This window comes from Gambusia affinis, linkage group LG23 (genome assembly GCF_019740435.1).
Source record: "Gambusia affinis linkage group LG23, SWU_Gaff_1.0, whole genome shotgun sequence".
In the NCBI taxonomy this organism is placed as follows: Eukaryota; Metazoa; Chordata; class Actinopteri; order Cyprinodontiformes; family Poeciliidae; genus Gambusia; species Gambusia affinis.
The window spans coordinates 4,708,030-4,732,359 of NC_057890.1; the positions used below are offsets into that span (position 1 = coordinate 4,708,030).

The 24,330-nt window shown below is 39.0% G+C and overlaps 1 long non-coding RNA gene across 1 annotated transcript; it reads left to right on the forward strand.

Moving 5' to 3' along the window:
- Positions 1-526: 526 nt before the first annotated feature.
- On the forward strand, positions 527-23,133 carry LOC122826622. Its single transcript, XR_006369830.1, has 3 exons — positions 527-731; positions 1,234-1,326; positions 23,046-23,133. It is a non-coding gene; the product is annotated as an uncharacterized LOC122826622 (long non-coding RNA).
- Positions 23,134-24,330: the final 1,197 nt, after the last annotated feature.

The window sequence follows — 24,330 nt, forward strand, 5'->3', positions numbered from 1 at the left end:
TAAAAATTTTCAGAAGGCTCCGCATGTTCTGGTGCTTTTTCTGGTTTTCGCTCATTTGACCCGTGTGTCCCATATTTTTGTATTTTTTTTTATTAGATCTGTCTTTTTCTGTTTTACTTAGTTCAGTCTGCCCTTGGTTTAGTTAGATTATGTTCGTTATTTATTCCTTGTGTTTAATTCGTCTTTGTTACACTTAGATTAGTTTTCCTAATTTGCTTACTCCGCCTTGTGTCATTAGCTGTTTCCATTAAATATAAAACTGTGCAAATTGAAATTACGAACATAAATTTGCTTAATAAAAATACGCCAATGTCGGGGAAAAAATCGTCTTTCAATAAAAAGTTTTGAAACTAGGATGATTTATTTATTTATTTATTTATTTATTTATTTATTTATTTATTTATTTATTTATTTATTTATTTATTTGTTTGTTTGTTTGTTTGTTTGCCGTACCTAAACTGCAATGGAACTATTTTCAAATTACACGAGCCGCATGATCAACAACTGGATGTTGCAGCAGCGCAAACCACGAAGAAGAATACGACCGGAAGTAGTTGGAGAGTGACGGTGGAGGTGGACTGTGTTTTGTAATGACTTATCGTGTCAACGAACTTATTTAGGTGCGACTTTAACAGCGTTTCCTGTTTAATAGAAACACCCCAATAGTGTTTTCTTCGACATTGGCGGAACATTGACGACGTGTGTACATCTGCAACGGAAACTCGGCCACAGTAAGATTCGTTTTCCTACTTCCCCTGTTTGCTTACTCTCACTCGCCCCTTTGGGTCATTTTCTTTCTCCCCCTCTCTTACACCTGAAACCTGTTAACCAATCAGACCCGGTCTATTGTTACAGCACTGGCTCTTTCATTATTAGCCTCTTATCTTTTACTCTCTTGTTTCCGTTCTCCTCTGTTGCTCCATGTTCCTGTTACTCTGCTAATTTTAATTCCTTGATGTACGTATTCCCAAAGTCCTTGCTCGTCAGTTTAAACTTGTTTGATATGTTCAAACTCATCTCTTCCTTTAATTTAATGCTGCGTTTTGCGTCCAACGACCACACTCTGCATGACGGATTGTTTATTTGTAATGCTCAGACCGCTCAGCAAAACAGGACCATCGGCAATTTGTTAGGAATCAGAGCTGCATGAGTGTACCGATTTAAAGTTGCCACATTTTTGTTCAACATTTCTAACTTTTATTATTATTAATATTATTATTATTTTTCATCCAGTCTGGGTTGTGAGCTCACCTCTCACCTGCTGGGATAGACTCCAACGTCGCCTCTCCTTTCCAACGCCCAGCAAGACGCATCGATTATAACCACGTGAGTGAAGTTTTAAGTGAGAGCTTTTCATCCCACCACAAAAGCCACAGATAAATACATTCCTAGATTCTAGAGCAAGCATAAAAGTATTTTTTTCAAAAATCCTTCTTTTCCAAACTTCCCTGTGCTGTGTGGAAAGTTGAAATCCTTCTCGCATCGTTTCCTTAACACCTGGTAATACGGTTTCATCCCAACAGAGCACTTTGCTCTGAGGTTCAAGGCTTTGCTATGATTTACAGAGTTTCTAAAAGTAGAATGGGAAGCAGAGAAAGCTTAAAGTCTCCTGTGGAAATAACTCCCACTTTGGGTTGAGGGAGCAGGCATCCTTTAAAAAAAAAAATACCGAATGGACAAAAAAACTTTTTTTGTTTCCTTTTTTCAGTGACACCTCTCTCCACATTTGAATTCTCTTCCCTCGTACAGTTAAATTGTACATTTTGTCACGTTCATTCCCACAAAATTCAGTTTTTTTTTTTTTATTGGAATGTTTTGTGATCGACCAACACAAAAGAGTGCACAGCAGTCAGGTGGGAAGACGGTAGAAATGTGAGCAGAACTGTTGATATTTCGCTAATGTTGAAAAAAAAAAACAACACAATTTTGCAATTGCGGTGTTTCCATTAAATAAGTTAAATTAAAATCACACGTTAAAGCTTTGTTTGCCACGGCATCGTCCTCCGACCACTTCCTGTCTTCTTCTTCTTCGTGGTTTGCGCCCGGTTGTTGATCCTGTGACTCGTGGTGTGGGGGGAAAAAAGTGTTTCCATTGCAGCTTTGCAAAGTGCACCAATTTCCGTAAGGTCAGAAAACACAGCTCGTCTTAATGCAAAAACTTTTTATCAAAAAAAAAAAAAACAACAAAAAATCAAGAGTTTCTTCAAAGTTGCAATGTTTCCATTAAGCAAATTTATTTTTCAAATGCCAAATGACGCGATTATATGGTCAGCAAAATCTCAGCTACTGACACCGGGTTGTTTAAACTCTTTTCAAGAGAAAAATCAGGAACCTGTTGTGTGTCAAGAGTTGTATGTTTTCGACATACAAACCCGCCTTGTTTGTTCGCTTCGCCCACAATGAATATTCTTTGCAGAATTGCTCAAACACTCTAAAAGCATCTGCTAATATCAGTCTGAATGTTTTGCCACAGATTCCTTTTGTTTCTCCCGTATAGTGCTTGTTGGATCCTGTGAAAAAAAAAACCCAAAATAAAAACCTGCACATTTATCATGAAAACAAATTCTTAAAATAATGAGGCATATTTTTGTAATTTGGGGGAAAAAAAAAAAAAACGCCGCCAAGATCAATTATTCATCTCCTGTCTGGTGAGATAAAAAAGCAACAAGATGGAGAAAAGGGAGCTTGGAATTCACAGAATCTGTTTCTCGCTGGTCTTTGTTGTCTGCTGGAGTTTAGCCAGAGGCAGTCTGAGAGATAAATCCTAATAAACCCGACAGCGGCCGGATTCTTCCATGCATCCAGATTTTTAGAACTAGTTGTCTAACGGTTCACTCAACTGCAGAGACGTTTTGGTGTCCTGTTCACAGCAGCAGCTACGTATTTGTGGCGGATCGGGTTTATGGAAGCAAGATGTTCCCCCTGAGGCAGAATTAACCTTATTGACTGAATAGTTGGATGAGATGCAGCCCAATTCAAAACAAAACACACATGCCTCTAATAAACAGAAGAAAACAGCAAAACTGTGTGTGGGGGGGGGAAGAAGTCTAAATAAATGGTTATAGCACTCATCGAGTTTCAAGTAATACATGTTTGCCAGGATCTTGGGTTGTTTTGTTGTTTGTTTTTTTCCCCTGTGTTTTACATTTTTGTCCGTTTGGCCTTAGTTATCCTATTTTCAGTTTCCTTGTTTGATTTGCTTCTGTCTTTCTGTCTTTGCAATTTAAAAATACCTTTTTAATTGCAAAGGTTGCAATTAAAGTGGCAACCTTTAATTGCCACTTTTAGTTAATAAAGGTGGCAGTTCCAATTAATCAACATGCATACATTATGTAAATATGCCAGGTTTTGCCAAAGAGGTTGATTTGACAAACTTAGCAGGTTGATAGAACAGATTAAAAAAAAAAAAAAGACAAAGTTTTGCCCTTTTAACCAGCAGCACCACTCTGCTGCCTCCATCACAGACTGACAACCCAGCTGGTGGAACTCAAAAGACGCGATTAAACAACAGACACACCAGCGAATTAGAAACGATAAGAATCATTCTTAGTCAGCATCAGTAGACTAAAGAGAGACAACAGGAGAACAGCTGCGTGTGTGTGTGTGTGTGTTTTGGGATGCCTCTGCAGAGCAGGATGTGGGGTTATTGATCCTGAGGCGCCAGGAAACCCTGTTCTCCCCTTTCCACTGTAATGAAACATAATCGCTTTGAGAGTGGCAACTTTACTGAACAAAGAGGCCTGCAGATGAGTTGGCACCGGCTGAGGCTGGATGTGTGTGTGTGTGTGTGTGTGTGTGTGTGTGTGTGTCGGCGCAAGAAGTCAGGGGAACGAAAAAAACAGAGCAACACAATGCCCTGGAGAGTAATGAATATGTAAACGGTGAGATGGAGGGAAATGTTCAGATGAATGTTGGATGGATGCTTTCAGTGAGGGGCGGGAGGCAATAAAGCACAACGTAAAAACTGTGATATTAAAAATCAGCCATGACACGGATTGAAATCCATCTTTAAAATGCTTCAGACACCATATATACAGTAATATGCTTTAATATGAACTTAGCACTAGCACACAGGCTAACATCTACACTTATTTTTATCTCCACTCTTGGGGGTACAGCCAGTCAGAGACAGGAAAAAACAGTACGCTCCTGGATTGGCTGATTGGCAAATATCAGTCAAGAGCACATCAATAATTTATTCAAAAATACTTTTATTTATTTATTTTGCACTGCCCTTGAGAATAGCTATTTTTAAAGTTTGTTGTGCTTGTACAATGACAAAATAATTTTAAATCTAATGTCAAGTAGCCAGGAGGAGAACATATCCCCTGAAAACACTCTGAAATTTTTAGATTGATTTCAGAAATTTTCTAAAAAAAAATATATATATGAAATTTTTGATTTTGAAAAGTTGAAAATTTGCCAGAAAAAAACTCAGAAATGTTGATATTAACCTCAGAAACTTCGATCGCTTCTCCAGAAGCAGATTCACCGGCAGGTCATACTTAGTTCCCATTTAAATGTGTCAAACAAAGTGCGATTACAGTAATGGCTCCTGACAGCTCTATAAAACCGACCCTTTTCATGTCTTACATATACGGTTAAGTGGCTATGGCTTAACATCTCACTGTGCGGCACATCAGTCTGGATTTAATTCCCCTCTCTCCACTCTGCTGGGTCGACATGAGCCGCTCACCCGGGCGCTGTGTCACCAAACACTAATCAATCTCTTCATTTACCGGCCGTCATGGCTGCCAACAGAAACATTTGGCCTGTCATCCATAACATTCATCTGCTACTACAAGAACACTCCATCAGGATTTGTTTCATAAGTGCAAGTGAGGCAGCGTGCTTCGTTAGTGATCGTCTGAAGCTCATTTTGTCCTCTCTTGATGAGCCGAGCTGTTAAATGTCGTTCAAGACGGTGATTTAAGGAGACTATTTAACCCACCACGCATTGTAATTTTTTTCTACATTATTCCTGAGACTGAACCAGAGGCTCCTATAAATAAGAATTATTTCTTCTGTAGGGAGCAGTGGGAAGAAGAAACTTAGTCCAGAAGTGGACTTGTTGAGAAATATACCGAGGTGAAATACAAACCAAGTTCTGGTAAAGTTTGAGTTAATTTTTCCTCCACCAACTGAACCCAGTGTTCAAGTATTTCACCACAATCAGTACTGGCAGTTTTAAAAGTCAAGTTGTCCCTCAATGCATAAATCTGTAGCTAATGTGATCAGCGCAACAGTTTATGAAGGGTTTGATTCTCTGTTTCATCGTCTTTAATTAGGACCGACTTTGTGTCAAACCGGCTGATCAGGAAAAGTAATTACTTGCATTTCCACCTTTTCACCTGCCTTGACAGCCAGGATTCATCAGGCCTAACTGTGATTAAGTGTTGCTGACCTTCGTGGTCATCTTTAATAAGAAAGCACCATCGCTCCCTTGAGTGTTTTCTATGAGGTCTGCTTTTTTATTTTTGCAGTTTTAAATCTGTAAATTTTTACGTCCGTTGACCGTTTCTGTGGTAACAGCCGCGTCCAGTCAGATAAGGGGTACCTCTGTGTGTGTTGTTCTAAAGCTGAAGACGGATCTTCCACCTGTAGCGTCGCATGACACGCTTCCAGTTGGCAGCTGGCGATAATCCAGTTAATGCTTCGGCTTTTACGCCGTGCAAGGTTCTAACAGGATTTGTCACATGGGTTTCTCTGGAGAACGTGAGCTGTCTCAGACACCTCCCCAAAAGCTCTGCGCCTAAATTAAAATGCATGATGACTTCCTCATCTAATCCTCAACAGTGCTGAGGACGGTGAAATAAGAGCAAGTCAAAAGAAGGAAAGGTAGGTACAGTTCTAGGCTGCATACTGACAGGCAGACTTTGACTCAGCTGGAAAGGGAATATGTTCAGTAAATTTAGAAGGATATGATTGGATCACCTGATCCAATATACAACAGCAAGAGTTCTGGTAAGAGACATTCTAGTTTTGAAAGTTAAGCTTGTCTTCTTTTAACCTGGTAGGAACCTTCCCCTTGTTCTACGCTTTGCTTCATAAAGAGGGTCGGTAACATTTGAATACAATGTATAAAACACGCCAGCTCGATGAAGCTTTCCCAAAATCGGGTTTGCTGTAAGCCGTCCTGTGGGGACTAGAACCAAGACATCTACACCAGCAATAAAATGTCTTGGGCATTCGTCTTGCTCCGATTTTAAATCCTCAATTTAAAGCGTTTTAAGCGTTTTAATTTTAAGCGTTCACGTTGGGAAGCGTTCCAACGTGAACTGAATAGGTTTGTTCCCTTCCTTTGCTGCCATTGCCAAACTATAATTATAGGCAGACTATGATTCTAAAATAAGTGCAGGTATTCTATGCAAAATTGTTCACAAGAATCGGGGAGAATTGCATAGAAAGGCAATAACTAGTCTTGTTTTTTTTTTTAAGAATTAGCCAAAGGATTTACTTTATATTCGTTATCATTGGGTTAGATGTTGAGCTTAAAGGGAAGGTTAAGAGATGTTTTGAGAAGGCAAGTGTTTAAAAAAGCTCTGATTTCAATATGACTAAGAGTTTTCATCCTTTTAGTGAGATTCCTTAGGTTCACACAATACAACTGTAGTTTGTTAGGGACTGTAGTTTGTTGCCAGTTTGTTTGGGGAGGTGTAATCAAACTGTGGTCCGTCTCGGTTCGGACAAAGTTCAAATATACATGTGGATGCCAAGCGGACCGGAGGCCGCTTCAAAATCAGGAAGTGAACTACAGTGCAGGGCATTCTGGGTCCACAGAGCCAAAAGAATTGCACAAGTCTAGACTAACAGGAGAAATGGCTTGTGATCTTTACCAGAGACTGAAGTGAAATCTAGTAACTGCTAAAACTTGACGCCACTCCATTTAAAAAAAGTACCCTTTGTGAAGAAGGAAACTGCTTCGTTCGTCTGAGGTTTTTGAGTAGTTTCCTTCAGTGGTTCTTGGCGCAGCGCCACCACAGGGGAGGAGTTGAACAGGTTTTTCAGTTGGTTTGGATCATTTGACAGAGGGTAACGTGAAGGCGAACCCCAGCAGCTGAAAATGTTGCAAATGTTGCAATTTTTGTCCCCAACTGAACCAAATTTATTGGACTATCAGATGTGTAAACACCCTCAGAGAGTTCAGGTGTGCCCCGTAATTTTCTGACTGTGCAGAGCATAGAGTGACACAACATGGCTGAACGTAGATGATGATACTTCCCCATGCCAACAAGAAAGACAAGTAACCTGCTAACATCAGCATACTTTACCTTTAATTCTGTGATTTGTTTTTTTTCTTCTTTTTGAACAGTAAAGGTTTCCCCTTTTCACCTCGTTCATGTCACAATGATCGAAACATAAGTGAGTAAAGGCCAAGTGGGGAAACAAATGAATTCAGGAATAAAGAGCTGGCTAAAAGTCAGCCCTTCCTGGCTACCAGCACCGCCTCGGGTAAACAGACCAAGGGAGCATGTCTATCTTTTCCAGCAGAATACTCAAACAGACACAGCCGAGGTATTTAAAACAGCAGCAAGCCCACGGTACATCCATCAGGCTGTCAGAGAGAGTAAATAAAGCAGCTCCACACGCGGCACGTAGGCAGCAGCGCTTTAACCAGTGAGACAGTGCAGGGCCAACAAGTGATTCCCGAGCAGGGAGACAACCTTCTATAGTACACGTTAGCGCTAACGATGTGAGGAGGTAAGGATACCAAACCTGACATAAAAACACAACAAATAATTAAAGATGTTTATGATTTAAACTGAATGTCCATCTGAAAAGAGTCACTTCTTTTTCATGCATGCATCTATGTCCTTCATAAGTTACGCATGAGTTTGTACATACGGACCTGAAGGGCATGGAAATCTTTTAGTCGGGGCCTTTTGTTCTACTAAACTGGAATTATTTGGCATGATACTAAAAAAGTATCAGCATATTCACAACCAAAGACATGGCCAAGAAAAACTTTTTTATTATTGGATATCTTACTGGGAGTATTATACAAATAAGATATTTGTCGGATTTGATCTAGATGACTGTATAGATTAAATCTGACAAATTACAGAAATATTTATTACAGCAAATTTTACAATTGAAGTAAATTTCCTGCTTGGCCAACCAGTATGTTGCTCACAATTGAGCTTAAAAAATGTTCTTTTTGTGCTCAAAAGTGGAATAAATATTTTTTAATTTCCAAACCGTGCTCCAACGAATCTATGCTAGAAGTATTCCCCTGAGGTCTGATCAGTATTTTTTAAACTTTTTTATCCAGAGATGATTGTATGCAGTCCTAAAAAAACAAACAAAAAACCCCCCACCAGAATAGCCTTTAGTTCTGGTTCCAAATTCAACCTCATCAGTCACTATCCTGCAATATTTTTGTCTTAAAGTGTTTACAATGTGCACATCCTTCCCATTCCAATTGACTAGACATGAAAGTAAGCAATAGAAAACTTATTCATCATGCAACTGACATATAATTGTTTTCTCTCTGAGCCACGCCGCCCTGGGCATGAGCCATATGTGCAAAGCAAAAACAAATATGGTTGGATTAATTTTCCATTAACTTTGCTCCCAAAAAGAAAATCAACTTCTCTGTTCACTATAAATACCATGTAACCACTGGAGTAGAAAAAATAAAATAAATAAATAAATACGACGACATCAGACTTTCAGAAAGCTGCACCTGTTTCTAGGGTGGCATTAAAATGCAAATTCTCAGTCACACAACAACATGAAAGCACACTGTCTGTAAAAGTGTCAGGAGTTGCTTGGCAACGGATACAGAGGTGAATCGTGGTGTGACAATGGAGGTAATTTAAAAAATAAATAAGTAAAAAAGCAACCTTCTTCTACGTCATGATGACTCCCTGGAGAATTAGAAGACAGACAAGCACAGACAAAGCAGCGGCTGATTCGGTTTCAATGTGGCTCTGATTGCTCCGGCTCCGAGAGCCATAAAAAATGAACGAAGCTTTTCCTCCCCGATTCTGGAAACGTGCATTTCGGCTCGGATGGAAGACTGCTTCAGATGTGGCTTTTTTTTTTTTTCGTATTTATGAGGAGCGCTGCAGTCCGTTTTAAATATGCATTCACCCAGGCAAAGTGTTTGAAACATTACACATTTATTTAAAAAAAAGAAAAGGGAAATGTGCCATTCACTATTTATTCCTGTAGTGACTACTATGTAACACACTTTTGGTAATATTGTTGGTTAAATAAAAGTCTTTATTATTACAGTACAAATAAAGGTACTGAATGGCTTCCCAGAGGCTTATTTTAATGGCAAACTAAATAAACCACAATTGTCAGCCTAATTTAGTGTGGCTAAAAGTATCCACACTGGTTAAAGATGGCCTGAAAAATACATTTAAAGTACTTTAAGTTATAACTATAGCTTTTTCCAGTGTGTGCTAATTTAGTTGCTAATAAAAACTGAAATATTTATGGGATTTTCTGCATAGACCCGACAATGTATGACACTTAAAGACAAACTGACTATTGAAGCTCTAGTTATGATGTGCTAAAAATAAAAATACAGTTTAAAGCCACCAGACAGTCACAGGGAGTTATAATGATACAGCAGAGGTTGGGGACTCTTCTAAAAATATTAATAATACTTTTTGTGGTTTTGTGTGTTTGCTAAGCTGCAAGGTACATTGGGGCAATGGATCAGAGAAAGAGGTCATGAAAGGCTAATTAGCACAAATGTGGATGACTCACTAATTACTTTCTCCCTCCTCATCTCAGCGACTGAGGACAGATAACTCGTTAGCCAAACGTTTTGGACTGTAACAGGGCGATGGAGGAGCATCTGTCCAAATGGTCCTTATGAAGAAAACCTTCATGGAAAGGTTAAAGCCAGAAATGTCAACAAATCATAATCAGCCATTGGTTTTCAAAGGGGATTCATTTTAACCCTCTATGGCATGAATTTTTATTTTATGAGGAAAAAAATATTTCACCCTAGTTTTGGGAGTTTGAGGGGGTCTTTATAAAATATCAATCAGAAAATGTGCTCCACCCTGCCCCCCCCACCAGATTTTGGTTTGTTGTCTCAGGGCAACAACATGCTATGAGGGTACTAAAACGCCAAGGTTTTCTTTAAGTGGAATGATGAACAAACAAGCAATAAACACATTAGAAGAAGTTTAATTTCAACAACAACAATTTCAACAAGTTTCCTTTCAACAAACAGCCCCAAATGGTTTATCAATTAGTGCATTAGAAATTAGCTGCAGTCTAATCTCTTATTAGAAATTAGAGTTTCTAAATACATGTTTCTAAACATGTGTGTTTCTAAATACATGTTCCTGTGGGGTACTGAATGGCTCCGTGTTTCTCTTTTTTACAAAGTACAGTTTGTATTATTCTGTATGGAACCTCATGAAGCAGTTGCTGGTGGATGTGAAACAAAGGTGGGCGTCACATTTTTGGCACTTGGCTTTAGGTGTACCTTTGCATCTTGGTACCTTGCATCTCCCTTTCTTTTCATCCATGACCATCCAGTGAGCTGTGGCATCCAGACGCACATCAGGGACCGGGATAGGTGTAGTAGGTCCTCTTCTCCTCTTCTCTTCGTACTCCCCAGCAATTGTGGAACTGGGACGACCTCTCTTACGCTCCAGATTCTTTCCACTTTTGCACAAGCTCTCTGCAATATATGACTTGAATGTATAAAGCCTCATCTGTTCCTCTTTTCTCATCCCAGTGCTGCTGCAGTCTCTCTTGTAGAGCAGCCAGGCAGTCACGATGGTCATGTCGATAAAGTGGAACATCAGCCGATGGTACCACTTTTTCGACCTGATTTTGTTGCGGTACAGTGCAATGAGGGAGTCCAGCAGATCCACTCCACCCATATTCTTATTGTACTCTCTCACCACAGCAGGACAGGGAACTTTGATGATTTTTTTTTGCTTGCCATCCCACCTATCAACGTCGGTGACTGGGTGTGCTCCAATGTAATTGCTGAGAAGACTGACTGAACGGTTATCATACCATTTCACAGCATGCAAGGTGGTTTCTCCAACCATGGCCATCTTCTGTTCAAAAGATCCACGCCCAGTTCTCTTCAACTCAACATCACACATCAAGTTGACACCTGGTAGTCTGTTGCTACGAACAGTACCAGTACAGTGAATTCCCTGCTGAGCAAGTGTGAGAATGAGAGGGACACTCGTGAACCAGTTGTCAAAGAACACCTTCTAGTTCTGCTGTCTGGGTATTGGCTGGGCCAGGCGGAGGACAACATTGCCACTTGCTCCTACATCTGGCAGCTCAGGTGGTTGCACAACTCTCCCTGTGTAAATCTCAAAATTGTGCGGGACACCATCAGAGCCAGCCAAGATGAATATCTTGTAGCCCCATTTCTTTGGCTTAGCTGGCAGGTATTGCTTGAGTCTATTTCTTCCCTTGAAAGGGACCATCTGCTCATCCACAGCCAACTTCTCACTCATTGGTATTGTCTGCAGCTTTGAGGTAAGATGAGTGACCAGTGGTCGGATTTTGTGGAGTGGATCAATATTTTCTCGTTGTCTCACTTCATTGTTGTTGAAGTGCAGGGATTTTTTAATGAACTCCCATCTGTTTAGTGCCATGGTGTCAGCTACCTGGGACACTCGGGTGGCTTTGTTCCAAAACATGCGGGTGCCTGGTAATCCAAACAATGACATGTATACTGCTGTACCCATAAATTGTTCCAGTTCTTTTTTAGTGAGGTTAAGGGGCTTGTTGGTGTCACACTGAATGGCATATAAATTTGACTGCTCTAGAACTACTTCCAGAATGTCTTCAGAAAAAAACATCTTGAAGTATTTGTAGGGGGAATTGATATGATCTGATTTTGGAAGACTGGCCTGCCATTCTGGGTAATCAGTGATATTGGCACTGTGGGGTGTTCTCCAACGAGGTAAGCGTGGAACAGCTTCCTGTGATACTTCATCCTCTTCATTTTCCTCTTCATCCACAGACTCATGGTCATCAGGCAGGTCATCTGTTTTCAAAAGAAACCAGTAAGCATAAAATTAGAATAGGTTATATATACCTCTCTTCACTCACTGATGTACAAACGCACATACATGCTCATTTCATACAGTATGTTACTCTATTGACTGAACCCTGATCTCCTAACTCTCCCTCAAACCTGATTTTGGAGTCCACTCTTCCTCACTGTCACTCTCCTCAAGCTCACTGTCCTCACTGTCAGAAGGAATGAGCCTAACCGCTTGATCATGTTCCTTACGCCCATAAAATCTTTGTGCATCCATTTCCTATGAGTAATAGTAGATAGTACAGAAAAAAATTGATTATGTTGATAACTACATATCCCTACACATCTCCATCCATGAGCATGTTATAGTTCACACAAAAGTGGACTAACTGCACAATGTTGCCCTAAGGCAACGAATGAAAAACTGCCATTTTAGTATATAAATGAAGAAAAAAGGTGTCTTTACTCAATCAAATATGCTTTTTCACTTATTCATGCACATCACAGATATTATTTATACAAAATTATTTAAATTTAAACATGTAAAAAAATGAAATTTATCTTACCTTCTGCTAGCGGTGTGTCCAAGTCAGCTGCGGTCCAAAAAAAGGATTGTTTCACCCCAAGACAAAGGTCAAAGCCACGCCCAGCTCAAATTTCATTGGTCACAGACATATCATCAGATTTTTTATGTGATGTTTTACTTAAAAAAACTTTAAAGGGGCGGTGTGTGGGCCAAAATAGTGGTTTGTTGCCTGAGGGCAACACAATGCCATAGAGGGTTAAAACGCACATGTCCGAAACAAAGAGCCTCTTGATTAAAAACAGGAATCCACGACCATATAAAGATGACAACGTAGTGTCTGTAACGGTACCATCTGGACTTCTGGCACGATGATGACATAACAGATTTTTTATTTTTTTTGTGACTCTTCTAATTAGAATATCTCAACTGGTTGTGTGGAGCCATTCTAACTAGGGGTGCACCGATTGCAGTTTTCTGGTCGATCACCGATTACCAATCTTTTAAAAAGCTTAACCTGCTAAGTCCGATTTTAGCCGATACCAGTTTTTTTTGGTCTGAAATGTTGCACAATATAGCAAGAAAGTTGTTGAGTTGACAACAGTGGGGTAACTATTGTTTAATTATAAATGCGCAGACATGACTTGGTGGGCCGGTCTGTCAATCAAACCTTTCACTGGATGGTGAAACAATTGGCATCTTGGAAATAAGTAAAAGAACAACCCAAAGGGGATTCATAGCTTGAGAAGAGTCAAACGCCGTTTCCACCACCTATGGAAACGGCTGTGGTGATGACCATACCACACTCTTCATCACTGTAGTGTAATTAGATTTTCACAAGTTAAACATTGTCTGATTATATGGAAAAAAATGAGACCTACACAACCACTACATGGCTTCCTAATGGAAAGCGTTCCACTGACATGGCTGCCTATGGCCATCTCAGTAACAATAACAGTCCAAACCAGATTGAAAGAAGCCTTAAAATAACTGTTTCCATTACAGACGTGGGCAAAACCTTGACAATATTCTGTCGAAAAATGTTTACATTAAATAAAAAAAGCTGCTAAAGTCCCACATGAATAAGTTAGTTCACGCGATAAGTCACTAAAAAACATTCTGCGCCATCATCCATTTACCACTTCCTGTCTTCCTTGTGGTTTCCGCCAGTAGTAACATACGGTTGTTGATCACATCGACTCGTGAGATGTGAAAAAAGTGTTTTCATTGCAGTTTTGCAAATTACTACTCATGGCACAAAACCTTTTTGTTGAAAAACGTGCGTTCTTTTGAAGTTGCCGTGTTTCCATTAAGCAAATTTATTTTAATTGTCAAAAGGTCAATGGAAGTTTAACTAGTATCCAGGTTTTAATGTTTCTGTCATAGACAATCTTTTCCTGGCAGAAACTGAGTTCTTTTCAATTTCTCCATGGTCGTGCTGGTTCGCTAATTCAGATTACTTTTTCCTTCTTACTGGATAAATCACTATGTAAACCTAAAACGCTGAAGACTTTGCTGTAATTATTGCTTCATGCTTCAGTGCTTTAAGTTTAACGATCTAGGCATATTCTATTTTCCACATTTTGACATTTTGGGCATGGAAATGAGTACAACTATCCTGAGCTACAAGCCTAAAAAGTATTAAAAAGGAAAAATCATGTAGAAATGGAGTTATGTTTCCTTTAAACTGAAGAAATGCTGACGAAATCACAAAGTAATGAAACAGAGTTAATTGAAAAATATTAACTAAAATTTTTCTGAATTGTTCTTCAAACTGGCTGACAATCTCACTATTGAAACAACCTGGAAATTCATGCTGTAGTCAAAGTGTTTTCCTTTTAATAAAAAAACCCTTTATCTTGTCCCCATGGAGACCATGAAATATTGAATTTGAATTGTTAACCTTTAGTTAAAAGCCTCACGACTTTCTTTCGCAACACAAAGACGTGTCCTTGGAGCTTTCAGATGAACCTCAGGCTTAGAAATTGCTGTGGTTTTTTTCTTCTTTTTTCTTTTTAATCTCACCTCTGCGGCGCTGCTGAGCGGAAACCTTTTGAGTCATCCTCTCATGCGGACACGCCGCCACCGTGTAAATCCGACATTGTGAAGTCCACTGCCGGCAGATCGGGCAGATGGATGATGGAAGTCCAGATAAGACGGACGACAAACGAGCGCCTTCCACCGCCGCGAGAAATGATAGATGAAACGCTCGTTTCACCCGACTTGATCAGTCGGATGAAGGACAGCCATTCCTTATAATTTGCAATCCAGAGACAGAAACCCCCCCATTAATTCATCATTTTACCTGAGATACATACCTGTTTTATACATGTACTCAGACTTATAAGTAAAACTAACATATCTTGGGCCAAATGTAACTAAATTTGCCACAACAGTCAGACTTAATGACTCTTGGATCTCAGTTTTGTTGTGGGGAGATCTTTGGAAGAGAGTGGCAGAGCACATAACCTTTTCTCCCTGCTGCCAATCTGATGGGAGTCATTACGGAGGATTGACATATGGGAAACCATCTGGTCCAATGTTGGTTGGCAAGCCGTCAAAGTCTGCCGTACACAGGACAGCATTTTTATACCGCAGGAAATTCTGGGTGGTCGAATATCTTCTCTGGCTGCTCCCGGCTTCACACAACCTGTTATTTTGTTTTCTGTACCTGAAAGGGTTTGACGTTGTGTTTTGGGTATGTTTCAGCTGTCCGGGGTACCTTTGTTTTTTTTATTGATGTTTTTCACAATACAACAAAATTGAACAAAACCAAAACATTATATCCTCTTAATATTAAATCAAAATCCCATACCAACCTCCCCAACTATGTTAGGAATTTGATATATAACTTTGATTTCAATTCTAATTCATTTTCCTCCTATAACATTATCAATGTCTGTCAATGGATCCATTCAACTATTTGTTTTGTTATTACATTAAACATCATATTCAAGGTCAGGATGCAGTCCAGAGGTTGAAATCCATCCAAATGATGAATAATGAATTTAGAGGTTTTCTTTTTGTTATAAATCTGCCAAATCTAAAATATTCCTATTTTTCCCCCTTTTGGACAAAACATTGGAAAAAAGTAACAGAGCAGAATTTTAGCCTTTTGCAAGAAAACAAGTCCAGCATGTAATTAAAGCCAGGTAAGCAACGAGAAGAAGTGTCAGCCATTCAGATGGAAGTCATATTTGCACTGTTTTTTAAATGACATAAATATATTGTCGATGATAAGTTTAAAGGTTAAAAATCTCTACTGAAAGACGGAGCACAGATCCTGTAATTAGGTTTGTTGCACTGTGTTTCCTAAATTTTCTGCCTGTAAATTAGCTGTTTGGCAGTAGAAAAAGTCACAAGCAGTTGCCAATTTGTATAATTGGGTCAAATAATCCAAAAGAGAGACGGTTTCATAACTAGCGGGTTATGAAACTGTTTCTCGTTTAATTATTGCTTTATATTTCTAAGATTTATTTTTGCTTTTTTAAAATCTGGTTTGGTTTTTGTCCTTATTGTTCAATAATAATAGCAATAATAGAAACTCTCCAATGACAAACAGGCCAGCAGTGGGTTTATGGATACTCAAGTGGAGTTTAGATGTGGATATTTTGAGTAGCTTTTAGTTTGACTACACCTGAGATTGACTCGCTGGGCGAGGATTGACTTATGTCTAAAAGAAGAAAATCACAATATTAGTTGATATTATCCAGCAGATATTGTTAACATGTTTTATTTTTTCTGAGCCAGTCAACTTGTTTGTTGATGTATCAATCAGCCTCATCAGCTTCTGGATCTTAAAACCGGCTTTCACTTGGGCGACGTGCAATACGGATACAGATATCTGAGGTTCAGCATCGGCCGATAACGATTCGATTGATCAAAGAAACGTTTTCAGTCAATTCAGAAACTTGCAAAAATAAAGTGCAACAAACCTTCTTTCAAATTGTTCAGAAAGTGCATTCAGGAGTTTTAATTGTAAAATACAAAAATAATTATGATGTCATCCCAGAGCACAGAATTAGAGTGAATAGATTGGCCCTTATGGGTCAGGCACATTATCACCGATACCTAATCTAGAACTTCAGGACAAATACAGATATTAATGTATCTCTTATCAGCAACATGTTAAATGTTAAAAACTTTTCCATGCTTTTGTTCTGCTTCTTCATCTTCCCACCTTTAAAATGATGTTGCATTGATTTACTATGTGTAGTTTGGTACCCACACAGTTCTGGAAAACCCATGTTGAACATGGTTGGTCCAAAATGGTGAACGATTATTCCCCTAGCAGTAACGTCTTAACAGCAAAAACAAACCAGCTTGTTTTCTTGGAAGTGACTGAATATTTCTGGTCTCAGTTAAAATGGGTTTGGCAGCTTTAAGTAACCTTGTCAGCAATTTAAAACCATTGCAAGGTCATTTGTCTTTGGTAAAACCTTTTTCTTTTTTTTTTACTCTCTACATCAGCCAAGAAGGTAGATGCCCACATTTAAAGACCATAAATAGGTATTTGTATCACCCAGAACAATGAAAAATGAGAAGACAGGAGAGCAGCTGGGTCAGTCTGTTCAGGGACGCCGTTTGCCTAATTCAGGCCGTTTGCCGGGCCTTTTCCCCCTATTTGCCCTTCAAACAGCATCCCTTCTCTAATAGATCACCATGGCAACTGGGCTCACTCTAAGGACAAAGCAGGAGCGGATACCAAACAGGATTATGTAAGAGAAATTTAGATGAAGGTGATTGGGGTGTTAAAATTCAGCCCTGACAAGCCTAATTGCAGGTCTTCAATCAAGTGCAACAGGGAATAATAATTGATTAAGCGGCAGAGCTGACGGCGATGAGAATTAAATGGAATAAACAAACGAGTTGCACCTGAGAGACAGAGCAGCTTGTTCTGTGTGTTAGGATGAGTTACTTTCACCCCACTGAAATCTTTTCTGTTATAATTAATAAACTAGTGGGGAGGGGTGGTACTTTGGTAACCAAAGTCCAGTTTTACTTCATTCATTCATTCAGTTTGTTCAGAACTCAAAGTATTAACAGTGATAATGTGTTTTTATTGGACCCAGATCAAACCACTTATATTAATCTAGTTATTGTACCATCGTTTTGTTTATGTCATGGTTTCCCAAGCAGCACAAATTCAAATACTCCAACTTTAGAAATTAGTCATTTATTTCCTAAAATGTGAAATATTTGGGGTCTAGAAAGGAGAATAAAGCAGAGGAGGTTTGGTAAAATCCCTAAGTGGAAATGGGAATGTCAAATTGTTCAGTTTGTGGATTCATTCCAGAAGAAACTCTGAAACTCTGAGACATTCTCGCTGTCAGGAAACTGACAGCAAAGAACGCCTTCAGAGAACAAAACTGAGCAAAACTATTTTCTACTTTCATGGAACCGTCATCACAAAAGAGTGGCACCGTTTCATTGTTACAACTCTGACTGAAAGCTGAAAACACAATGACCTAAATAAGATCGTTCTGCAGCATTTAGTTAAAAACCAACAGTATTTTACATTTACGTTCCTGCTGGGTCTGGAAAAAATATTTAAACCCTGTGGCTAGTTTAATATTTTGTCACATTATGCCTACTAATTGCTGAGTATATTTTACTAGGATTTTACATGATCCATCAAAAGAAATATAAAGTAAAATTATGAGAATGAAGTTGTACAGTAATCAAGTCATAATATTACGAGTGTGCTCTTGTAATATTATGATGTTATTCTCTTATTTTATTCTTGTAAATTATTATTTTTTTTCTTGATATTCCCCTAATACTCAGTTGTAGAAGTGGATAATTGGGAAGTGGAATGTTTTTTTGTTTTGTGTTTGATTTTGTTTTTGTTTTTTTAAGAAAAACAAATCTAAAATTGATGCTTACAATTGGATTCAAACTTACCTTGGCCAATACTTTGCGCAGTATTAAAAATAATAATGATTTTTAAAAAAGGACCAGATCGTTCCAACCTCAAGACTCGTCGCAAAACTTTTCTGCCACTCCGCATAAAATGGCTGTTCTTGACGAAGAATAATTTTTCTGCCATCGTTTTGGCGCCCCCTGTAGTGTGGCACCCATATGTGTTGCATACATACCCGCTGTTTTGCCCTACTGCCTACCAACCTGGCTGGACAAGCAGGCATCAACGATGGTTGGATTGATTAATCATAGTTTGCTTTAGTTAAATTATCATTTGCAACAAAAAGACACCAAACGCCCAATATTTCTCTACCGAAAACCAAACAAAGGGTTTCGTGCGACTTGTCTTGATTTAAGCCTGTTTTTGCTCTTTCATCCCTTCCTATGTGTTCCTCATTACAAAGCCCTCCTCGCCGTCCTTCTCCCCTCCTCTGTGAGGCGTCGACCCTTTGCCCTTGACAGAAATTCGTATCCATCACTGCCAGGGATGTTACGGAAATGTAAATGATGACAAGTGGAGTCGAGCGGGGAAAGCGCGTCTGTCGGGTGCCAAATGATCCATGCCTCCAGTCGACATGCCTGGAGGATCTTCCCAGCAGATGGGTCTGATGATGATGTCATCGCTGCCTCCTCTTGGGTTACCAGACGCAGCAGGTCACGCTGTGGTGACTTAATGGAGATAATGATGGTTTTGTAACCATGATACTGTCACTATTCCTCTTTTTTTTTTTTTCAGCTCTCCCATCTATTGCGAAAAGAATCAGACCTTTTTTTTATTCCAGACAATCAGATTTGTTATATTTCAGGCACCAGCTTCTCGATGGAAAAGCAAGTTTGTTGCACTCCAAAATTGGCTGATGTCGAGAAGTTTGTGAAGTAAAGAAATAAATTGTCTATTTGAACCGACTACAAAAAAGGAGTTCACGCCAGGTCGGCAGGACGAAGTCATTTTTCATATTCAATTTCACGGATTTCATCTGCTTCCCCTTGTCGACACACAGGGGAGGAGAGAAAAGGGAAAAGGCTCCTGGTAACCGTAGAAACCTGGCCAGTCGTTTACAGATGCCACAGAAAGGTTCACAACATACAAAGAAAAGCGTTCATCTTCAAAAACCAAATAGATTTTAACATGCATGTCTAGACTTTGCTTTCGTATTTCTTAAAACTTCTTCTCTCTACATATTATAAAGTTAAAAATTGACCCTCACTCTTCATGTATTTCTTCATGTAAACTCCTGCTCTGGTGGAAAACATACATTTTTGGATCACACCATCAAATCAGCATCTTTGATGAATTTCCTTCTAGTTTGTATTCTGAAATAGATTTCAAAACTTCAATAGTAAATCCTTTTTTAAGTAAAAATAAGTGTCTTCGTAAAATATTTGAAGCATAACTATGAATTACCCTAAAACTAACGCAATTAACTATTAATGAAAATCATCTTAAGTACTATCCTGCTGGGAAGAATTTATTCACCACTCTGGTCAGTGAGTCCGTAGAGTTATTTATACGGTTTCAGAAAATGTCCATCAACAGATGATTGTGAGCATTTAAGACGAGCATTAAAATCGGGGAAATGGCACAATCTTCAGACGGTATAATCAAAGCACTCGCAAACCTCCCAGCCACTGCTTTAGATTTCATAAAGAATTCCCAAATCCCCCAGTTTCTCTCTGCAGCAACCAAGTTAGGAAAGATAGAAATACCAACTTAGAAGTTCCTGATGTGGTAACTGATAAATGCGGAAAGTTTCCCCTAAGAAAGTCGCATTAATATGACTCCCATTTATAACTCTTGATGCATTTTTTATCCAATTTTGCAGCTCAAATATTTGATTTTACTGATAAAAAAAAAACTCAATATGCATAAATAGTAGAAAAAGTAAACAATTTATCAATAAGTGAATTTTTTTTCTTACCAAATTGGTTCATTATTTTTTTTAAAGCAATAATTATATTACTGAAAATAAAATGTGATGTAATGCCATAATTTACTATATAAAATTAGGTTTTTAATATAAGTGTAAAGACTTTGAACTCTTCCGCTAGTGGGACTGTTGTGAGTTTAGGTTGTAGCTGCAGATTAAGTCATACATCTCACAGGAATAATAGCTCTGCTACTAACGAGAGTCAGTGTCACGATGTTCATAATATAATAATGTAAATATAGAGCTGACTGTGAGCGCAGCTTTTGTGTCGTGTCATAATTTTGCACCAGAAAAACCATACGCGGTAAATCAGGATGTAAACAATGGCTGAATATTCTGTCCGTAGCTGCATTTCAATTATAAATGTGTGCAAGTTTTTTATTTTTTTTATTTTATTTTATATATATTCCCCTAAAGTTGAGAAAACACAATTTCGCAATCGCGGCGTCTCCATTAAAAAAGAAGTTAAATTAAAATCACGTGTGAGTGAGCTTGTTCACGCGATACGTCATCATCAGCCTCTTATCACTTCCTGTTATCTTCTTCTGTTCCCACCAGTAGTAACAGCCGGTTGTTGATCATGTGACTTGTGCGATGCGGGGAAAAAAAGATTTCCACTGCAGTTTTGCGAAATACACCAATGTCCACACAGCTGAAAAACCACCTTACCCTAGCGTGAAAACTTTGTATCAAGCTTGTTTTTTTCTAAACTGGCGGGGTTTTTTTCTTCTTCATGAAGCAAATTCATTTTTGTAATTTAAATTTGCGTAGCTATATGGTCAGTAAAGCACATTGCATCACAATCCCGCCACTCTTAGCCAGGACTACACATCCAAACAGACTCCTCCACTAAAACAGCTCCTGCTATTCGTTGTGCTTTCTTTTAATTGACTTCCTTCATCTTGTTATGATTTTGTGACAATGCTGCCGGCTCCCATTGCCGAACAAACTTTAAAATACGTCCGTAGACTGCTACACACACTGTTACTTCCGTAAACAGTGCGCTACTGCGTGACGTCAACGTTCTTATTCACTCGAATCGCTTTGGGGACGTAAAGCGCTCACACAGATGTCTCTTTTCCATGCGGTTAAATTACACACACTGTAGAGCACACTGGATTATAAGACGGACTGTCTATTTTTGATTTTTTTTTTTTTCCATATATAAAGCGCACCGGACTATAAGGTGACATTAAGAGAAACAAAACAATCGTATAAGTCAGTCAGTTGAAGCACAGTATGTATTACTCCGCGACGCTCCTGACTACGGTAGCCTTAATGTAACTACAACATTTGGACAGAGCGCCGTGTAACAAACAAAATCGCTTCAAGGTCAGTAAGCACAACCACAATTAATTCACATTAACTCACTAGAGGGGGCTGCTTTACTCCAGAAAAGTAGTTAAGATGCTCCGGACTATAAGGCGCACTGTTTTTGATCAAATTGAAGGCTTTTAAGTGCGCCTTATAATTGGGGAAAATACGGTAGTGTGAATTACAACGGAAAAAATAAATGTCAAAACATTGGATTTCAGAAAAAGAAGAAAAAAAAATTGGAATTGGACATCCAGACCTGTTCCTTCTCTAGTTGATCCAGATGTTTTCCACATCGCATTGTGTACAGATGTGCTCCCCCACACGTGCTGCTAGTTTCTGGAAACAGATCGGTATCCCGATGTTCGATCTGGGAAGACGCTTCTCGACGTTAGTCCCGGTCGTAGAAACCCCCCTGAGGAGGAGCGTTTTAGTCGATGGCGACGATCCAGAGCCACAGGAGACACTCAAATCTGTTCAAATGCCTATTTACTCTCAACCTCTAGCTCGTGTTATGCGGCCCTGTAATAATATAGTTTTCCCACCCACCATTATGAGCTTTTAGTAATTTTCCGTGGGAGGAAAACAAAAGCGCTTGGCAGCAGTTGTGTGACTGTGTTGGTGACTAATATAGCAGCTAATCTTGCGTTCTTGCAGACTGATGTTGCTGCACTGCGGGCTATTTTTAGCCTCAGTGATTCATTTGAGGAAAAGAACAATATTTCTCTGACCTCAGAGAGTTGCTGAGATTAATTGAGGATGAGTGTGTTCAAAAGCCTGTTTAATTAAGAGGCGGGCGCACTTGCATCCCTCATCTACTCCACAGCGCTATGCTATGCGCTCCGGGTATATAGCATGGATGGAGAAAGACTTTTACTTTTGCACAAAGATGGATATGAGTTAGATTAATCTCAGGGCGTCGGCTTGCTAGCGGTGATTTAACGATCCGATTAAACGGATTTAGAGCAATTCATGTGAAAAATGATTCCCGACTAATATTTGACCGGTATCGTGAAATTATTCACACCCTTTGAAATTTTCCACTTTATTTCCCCTTGCAGCCACATACTTTGATTATTTGATATCCATAAATGAAAAGTCACCCAATTCATAAATATGCACTAAAAGTATTTGTTATCCAAACTTTGAAAAAAAAGCTGGGATTGTTTTAGAAACAAAAAAATCACTTGCGTCTCCATTGACCGTATAATTGACATAACAAAAATACATTTTGAAAAAACTGCTGTTTTTCTACAAAAAATTGAGGAGATACAATGAGGTGTTTCTTGTTTTAAGTTAATTTTATTTGGTTGTATCAAAATTGGTTTGCAATGGAAGCACTTTTTCCCCACACATGATCAACAACCAGACGTTGCTCTCTGACCCAAACCACGAAGAAGAAGACGACAGGAAGTGGTGGGAGCGTTGTGGCGCAGCATTTTTACGTGAACAAACTTATTCAGGTGAGATTTTAATTGTTTCCTCATTAAAGGGAACAACTCAGTTGTGAAATCGTGTTTTTGTTTGGGGGTTTTTTCTACAGTATCTGCAACTGTTGAAAAACACAATTTCCCAATGTTGACAAAGTTCTGCGCACATTTGTAAACGCAGCTACTTTTGCTTCAGGTGCTGTTTCAGAATTGACCACGCTTTTTACAGCAGACATACAGTGTTTTGTTATAAACAACTTCCAGAGTTCCCTTTGGCGATCGCCTTCTGAAAGTTAATTGGAGTTAATAAGTTGGGTTTTTTCCTGCCTTTTTCTCATTTCTCATCTCCTTTTTCTACAATTTTAACAAAAACATTGGTTCTATTTAGATCACATCAGTACTTTGCAACAGGGACGGTCCTACCCTGTTTGGTGCCCGGGGCCAACATTCCCCAATATGACATCATTTAGATTACCAGGCACCATCATAGAAACACACTCAAAATTTCTTAGAATATTTTATTTGAAAAATGTGGTAGAAACAAGAATAATTCAGTAAGCACACACAGCAAGGCATGTATATATAACATCTACTATACAGTTAAAAGTATACAATGCAAACATAAAAAATAAATACTGTAGAAAATAAATATAATTGCACCATTAGTCATATATCTATATAATTATGAATTGCATTTTGATCAAGACACAACTGTCACTGCACAATTGTCAATAAACATCTTTTTTTCTTTTTTTGGTAAATAAGACAATTTTGACTACTGCACTTCAAGAAACACAAATTAATTTACACAACTATTATAAAAAGTCCTACCTTTTGTGAAATAGTTACTTTTCAAGCAAGAAATTGGCCAGAGATTTAACTGCGAAACTGTGTACCTGTGTGGCAGCTGGCGCCGCCCTAAAGCAGAAGCCACCCTGGGCATCTGGCCACATATTAGAAACCACTACTGGTTTGGCAACAGCAAAAACCTAAAAAGATACAAATAACTTTAACTAAAGATGCCAGTTTATCGGTCACTGACAGCTTCTGACTCACCGGAAACCTAGGGCTGAACTTTTCGATGTCATCTCACAGCACGCGTTCCCGGTGACCTACATTTTCCCCGATGCGGGCCACAAATGTGAGATGTGCAGATTGCCAGCAGCGCTTTAGGGAACCCACCAGATTCATCTTAATGGTGCGCCAGTCTGGGCGATTACACAC